The following is a 7,500-nucleotide window of genomic DNA, read 5'->3' as shown; positions in this document are numbered from 1 at the left end:
GACACTTTAAACATCCACACTAACGTACTGCACTTACAATAACCCTTATCCATGAGTGGATTCCGGGCCTTGATAAGTGGGGACCAACTTGTAAAAAAACACAATAAATGTAGGATTTACATGTAATTCTTAAATATAAACTAAAATGACCGAAAAATGGGCTGGAATGACTAAAATAAATAAAAAGTAAATGACTTAGAATGACTTTAATGAACTTAAGGATGAATTGGATAACCTTAAGAATGACTTGAATGCTTAAAAAATAACTGGGATCCTTCAAAAACAACTTGAATGATCTTGAGAATCACATGAATGGCTTTGAGACTGACTCGTTGTAAACTGGGTGATCATTTTACATTAAATTAATACAGATTATCACAAGTGCAGCATGTGGTAAGAATATATACTACACTTTGATCTTAGCCAAAAGGCAAAGAAAAGCTGTATTTATTTGCTCCCCCACCGAACAAATTAGGAACAAGGCCGATTTTTAAAGGGAGGAGTGAAGTGAAAATGGGGACCAACTCCCCGGCGAGTAGGGGAGCTGGATAGTGACAATTGGTATGAAGGGTTGCCTCTACATTGACCAAGGTCTTATCTGTGGGGTTGCCCCCACATAGGGTCTTTGCTTGCAGTATCTGCCGGAACAGATACTACACTTTGATCTTGGCCAAAAGGCAAAGAAAAGCGGGGAGTAGGGGAACTGGATAGTGACAATTGGTATGAACAGCATCTATTAACAACATAACTTTGATCGTAACTAAAAAGGCCAAGCACAAACGTGTTAGGGACAGACCCACCGACCGACGGAGTGACTTATAGAGTCGCTTGTACGCGACTAAAATTAGACTCTATTATAAATGTTTTCGTTAACAATATCATTGTTTCTTTGCATGTGTTACAAATATTTCAAAGTGGATAATTAAAAACATTGGCCATGATTTTTTTACAGTATTCACCGTCCAGCCGACAAGACCTGTGTCAATACGGAGATGCTCAATTTAAAGATAATTTATCTACATTTCCTTGTTGGCAGATGTTCAGCTCATGTACCATCAAAGGCATTTCGTTTTAACAATGCCATGTTAGAGGAGAATCCATTGTCGTACTTATTACGGAATCTTATGAAAATGCATAGCTTGCATTCATAATATCTGCTAAAGTCAAAGGTCCGTTTTAAAAGTATTATCTACGACTGATATACAGTACGGTTTTATGCAAGTTGTTCTTTGTCCTAATTGTTTTATATATGTGGTAGATAGGGAGGAAAAGATAAATAACTATTGTTTAATCATATTTTGTAAGCCTATTTTACTTTTAATGTTCACACGCGTTTTCGCAACAAACTCGCGTATCATTACCTCACTCTCCTATTCGAGCCGTGACAGGTATGTGTTTCTAATTTTTCACTAGTGCGGCCAATCTCACTTCAGATTTAGCAAGTTGCCTCAGGCTGAACTTTCATCTTTTACTATTCTAAAAACAGACATTTGCAAGAGACAACATGCAGAGATTTAAAAATATCTGAGAAAACGAGGAAAGGTAATTGAAAAATAAGAGAAGAGAGCATGTTTATAGATTCAGCTGTAGTTAACTATAAACATGATAATTTCGAAATCCTAAACAATAATTGATCTGTGACACACGTCATGACATATATAGATAGGGAAAACAAAGTATTTAGACACTTCCATTTTAGAACCCGTACATAAGAGTAAATGGAATACACCATACTATCATAAATTTAAGCAAATGAAAGCATTAACATGTAACATCAATTTATGATAGCAGTATATCCAGGTCAACTTGATCCTGGATATGACCTTAAACTTAATCCAGTGGTGAGGTCCCAGCTTGCGGGCTTTGGGGAGTGTGGAGCCACCCTTTAAGTACCATTGCTCCCAGGTACACTATGACACGGAGTGGTAGTATCTGTTAGGGTCTCAACTATGGCTTGAATAAAAACCGACTTGAAAACAACAAATATATTCTATTAAAAAATGTTTCTTCAAAGTCTTTGGATTTAGCATTAAACACCCCCGAACAGGGTTGATATGCCGTAAAACAAAAACAACCAACAAACCAGGTCAGCTTTAAAATGAAAGAGATTACGATATAAGAGTACGATATTAATAAAAGGCGATGATCTTCCATCAGCGCATATAGAACTGAAACTTACACATATGTTTATTTATTACATAAAAAGTAAAAACATGTCAGTTACTAAGATGTTAAAAGCCAGGGAACTATAAGGAACTATATCGCACGATATAAAATGTAACGTATTCCAACTATATTCTACTTCCAAAAAATATTTTAAGGTGATTTATATAACAAAAAACTATCGCTGGGGAGTCCATAGGAAACCTAGCTATATATATATATATATATATATATATATATATATATATATATATATATATATATATATATATATATATATATATATATATATATATATATAAAAAATAAAAAAAATTACAAGTGGATTATTGTGGACCATCTTCTTCCAATTACGGGGATTTCCTGGGATTTTGCTTGTACGAATGGAAATTCTTTTAACTTTCTTGAAGTCTTACATTTGGATTTTACCGTCACTGGATTTTTTATTTTCCACCAGACTATTCATTCATGTGTAATCAATTTTTTTCCACTATATTCCCTCTGCTTAACTTTTTTGTTTTCAAGTAAAATCTTTGACTTACTTGTTGTTTCATCAAATACTTCTACATGCACAATCCGATCCCGCATTTTGCTACTTCCTACTCTCTGATGAGAAGGAAAGTATTTCTTCGAAACTCCGCGGATTAAGGACTATCCATTTATCTAGTGTTTCCTTTTCGGATTAAATATGTTTCAAAGTTTTTTAAAAATATTTTATTAACTGTGTGCTCATATATATATATATATATATATATATATATATATATATATATATATATACATATATATATACATATATATATACATATATATATACATATATATATATATATACATATATATATATACATATATATATATATATACATATATATATATATATACATATATATATATACATATATATATATATATATATATATATATATGCGCAGCGTCTAATAAAATAATTTATCTCTCGTTGAACAAAAAATATTTGAAAGTGAAACTATTTAAGAAAGTAATTTAGTGATTAATAATAGTTGTTAAATAAATATCTCATTTTTCAATTTCCAAGAAATCACTGGGGATGCATTTAATTAACAACAGACAATGAATGCTTTTAAAAGAACGCCGATTGTTGTTACTTTGCAGATTTTTTTTATTTTTCTTATGTGAATTTTTCTTTTCTTTTTCTTATGTGAATAGAATCTAAGAATTCGTTGCGTTTATCATAAATTTGTTTGTTATCTTCTTATATATCCACATTTCCTTTAATTCATCAATATTTAAAATTACAAAAATATGTTTTTCATTGGAAATGTTAAGATATGAATCTACATGAACAGGCATTTGTATGTGTGTACGTTTAAACATACACATATATGTGTATGCATATTTTAGTTGTATAACTTTAAATATGCATAGTTTATGCATCCATATGTATGCGTACATATGTAGCAATAAATACTGCAACGAAAATATTAAACTCATATACGATGTATGACGCACTGTAATATAATTACAGTAAACATTAATTAAATTAAGTCATATAAATACAAAACACACACACACACATATATTCAGATAAGTATTGGTAAACAGCACAGTGTGTTCTTGCTTAATGAGTTTTTTTGTCATTTTTCAATTTTTCGTTTTTATTTCTCGGATGAATCTGTGCAAGAAAGTTCCATACTCGTCTTCGTCCCTCTGTTTTTTCTTTTAATTGTCTTTGCAAGTACTTTCACCTGAGTTTCATCAAAATTCTTCCGCCAGATTTTGATTAGTGTTTCGTTTAAAATCTAGATACTTTTATATGCTTCACTAAAATTATATATATGGGATATGTTTATGCAATTTACGGTTTGTAGATGATACTAGCCGTCACAGATTTCCTGATAATTATTGATTTACTTTTGGAACCAAGCTACATATAGTAAGGTGTCAATGTGTAGATTATGTTTTGTTTACTGCATTTTAAAGATAGAGATGGAAAGAGGGAGAACAACCTTGGTTTCATCTTTTTACTGCATTATCACTGCTTATCAAGGCCTCATTCCCACTTGAGCATAAGAGTTCAAATAACCGGCAATTCGACGAAGATCGCTTCTTCAAAAAAGCGTTTGAAACAATGGGTTCGACAGATGATGATTACTTAGGAGGACTTCTCATTAAGACAACCATGCTATGGACGATTCAAAAGTGAACTCGCTGTATCCTATTCTACAGAGGAGACGATCTAGGGAAGAAACATAATTCATGGAAGTTTTTGTTGGGTCTTGGTAAGAGTAAAATATGTTCTCCACTATGCTGAAGATTATGTAGGCTATTGCCGTAAATATTTCCTGATTTCTACTATGTGATGATGCTTTGTAAAGTATTTATAGGAATAAGAGAGGCTCGCAACATAGCTGTTGTAGGAAGCGAACTTTATTATTTACACTCTTCTACTCTCAAGACAAACAATAGGATACTCCTTGCAGCCACTCACCAGAATTATTGCAGTACTCTATCATGGAACATATCTAGCTTTTATACAATTTAAATTTTCGTAAAGTGAAGTACTTTTTTGACTGGCAGAATGATACAACGTTGTCTTTATAACCTTAAGGATAGGTTTATTCTTAGTTTTTCATTTTAAGTCTGTGGATAAAATTAATTGTATTAGGTTTTGCAAGGAGAAACTGTTCATTTTGACGATGTGAGGATATCAGTGTTCTTGCTTAAATAAAGAAGCTGATGGTTAACACCACCTGGAATCCCCTAATAGTGGCTTATGATAAACTTCTAAGATTTCCCCCAATATTGTCGTTCCTGCAATCTCAGATGACTCTGCACGCCCGCCGCAGATTTGCACGTATTGAAGCAGATGTGACATATAAATTGAGAAATTTCCACTGAGTTTATATCTTCTGGAGGTTGAAGGGTATTCCTATGAACAATCACGTTTCTCAAAGCAGCAGTAGACTTGCAAACTGATATATAGTCATCCACATACAGTACTGTTTCGCTGTTTCACAGCTCATCAGTGCCGCTATATATGTATATATACATATATAAACATATACGTACATAACTATGCATATGACTATATATATATATATATATATATAATTTTGCTAAATAAAAATTCTACAAAAATTCTTACTCCACTATTCCACATACGACACATGCAATAATTACATCAAATAATAGGAAAATAAAGCGGATAAAGAATACTCTGTCACATATCTTATAAGAATAATTGCAGCGGCTTAAATAAGTAGCATTCCCGTTAAAATTATTGCATTAATAAAGATGTGTATTTATATGGCGTAACTGAATTATCATAAACGTTTCTATAATATACCAACTATACATTCATGTACACTAATCATCTATCAAATATTAACCATTAAACGAACTTGATATCCCCCAATCATAATAGTAATTCCTATAATCGTCCCTACAATAGCCATTTATATACTTTCTCGATTACTGACTCTTGAACCCCCGTACTCAATACACTTATGTCTAATAGCATTTCTTTATCCATTAATTGGGCTACACTTCACCAGTCGAAATCGTATCATCCATGCTCCTAATTCTGCTATATTTGGATTTCAGATGATTTAAGCATAATTACTTCCCATAAGAACATAAATATAAATAGCTCAAAGAATACACTCATCTTTAAATACAAATACAAAAAATTAAACAATAAACGCATGTTGAGGGTTTTATTCGTCAAAAGTAAAAACCTGAAATTGCATAATATTAATATAAATAATTTCACTAATTTTCTAAAAGTTTACATTATTTCAGAATTATAAAGAATTATTACCCTCATTTGAATTTTTCAATATTTTAAGGGTTACTTAATTTTATAGAAAAACCAGTTTACCAATATTGCTCTTTTTCTGTTTTTTTTTCTAGATTAAGGCTCGCCTGGGACCCTTTTTAGTAGTATTTTGTTTAGTCTCATACCTTGTTATCGATTCACAAGTTACAATACCAATCCGCATTTAGATTGCCCTTTAAAATACCTACACCTCATTTGAGTTCTTTTAAATGTCCTTTAATTTATAAAAAAAAAACATTTTAATATGATCAATAGTTTAATTCACCATAATTTTAATTTATTAAATCCTGTTTTTCACAACAAAAATTAGACTCTTATCAACCTAATACAATCTTATTAGGTTTCATACAATGTCACATGATTCATTTCCTTGCCATTATATATAAACTGATTTATGTTGATTATTTAATGTATATATTCCCTTCACTTATCACATCATTTTTCTTCTGTTCTCCTCAGCATTTAATTGCAAAACGGTCCCCCATTTAGAATATGTTTTATTTTAAGTACTTTACTGCCATTAATATATCCAGATTTATTTTATATTTTTCTGGATTTAATATAACTTTTATTTTATTTCTATTTTCACTTCTAAACTAAATGTATATGTATGCACGGGCTTATGAGGATATTTGTATTTGAAACGCAGATTCTATATAAACTGTATTTTTCCATATACCATCATGACTCGGAAAAAAAGAACATTTCATAGCATTCTCATAATATCGTATATCGCCAAAATATTAATTTTTAAACAAACAAATATTTATTAAATTTATATAATATTGCGTTTTTGTTTGTTTTATAAACGCATATGCATAGTATTTTATTTTTAAAAATTTAACAACGCTTCTATCACGAAGAATACATCTCTGTCACACCGCTAAGAAACAACACGTTGATTCCATAGTAACTTTATTCATCCATTTACGATGATAGCGACGAAAACAACAAAAAAAAGATATATATAATTCTTATAACTAGATATATCGCCGAAATATCATTTTTCAAGCAAAGAAATATTTGTGTATATGATATTGCGTTGTAATTTATCTTATAAACGTATATCCAATTTATTCTTTTTTATATATATTAATAAATAAATATATATATATGGGTGTGTGTGTGTGTGTCCAGATGAATCTCACAGGTAAGGAATTCATTTTTATAGCATGGATAGACTAGCCAAATTAATTAAGAATAAGAAACTAGATCTAAAATCTGTAACTTTTTTTGTTCTTAAAATTAAATGAGGAGGTGTTTGATAAATACTGCTGGGGAGACATGATAATATATACTGTTTTATAATCTCGGGAACAGTGTTCATGGTAAACAACTGATGATCCCTTAAATTAAAATTAGTACCATAGTTATTTCGAGAGAGCAAGTTGATGTGATGATTTCAGGTTATTAAATGACTTACTGACTAATATGTTTCTTAGCGAATGATAAAAAATATAAAAATTAAAAAAAAATGGAATAAGTTTGTTTTATATAGTTTTAAAGGTCAATAAACT

General features: G+C 30.6%; 1 pseudogene; it reads right to left on the bottom strand.

Moving 5' to 3' along the window:
* Positions 1 to 262: 262 nt before the first annotated feature.
* Positions 263 to 443, bottom strand: LOC145246313 (U2 spliceosomal RNA; annotated as a pseudogene).
* Between the last annotated feature and the right edge of the window lie 7,057 nt (positions 444 to 7,500).

Source organism: Euprymna scolopes, chromosome 23 (assembly GCF_053919585.1).
Source record: "Euprymna scolopes isolate OS-2025 chromosome 23, ASM5391958v1, whole genome shotgun sequence".
In the NCBI taxonomy this organism is placed as follows: Eukaryota; Metazoa; Mollusca; class Cephalopoda; order Sepiida; family Sepiolidae; genus Euprymna; species Euprymna scolopes.
The sequence above is the reverse complement of the archived record's forward strand: the minus strand, read 5'-3'. Positions and strand labels throughout refer to the sequence as shown.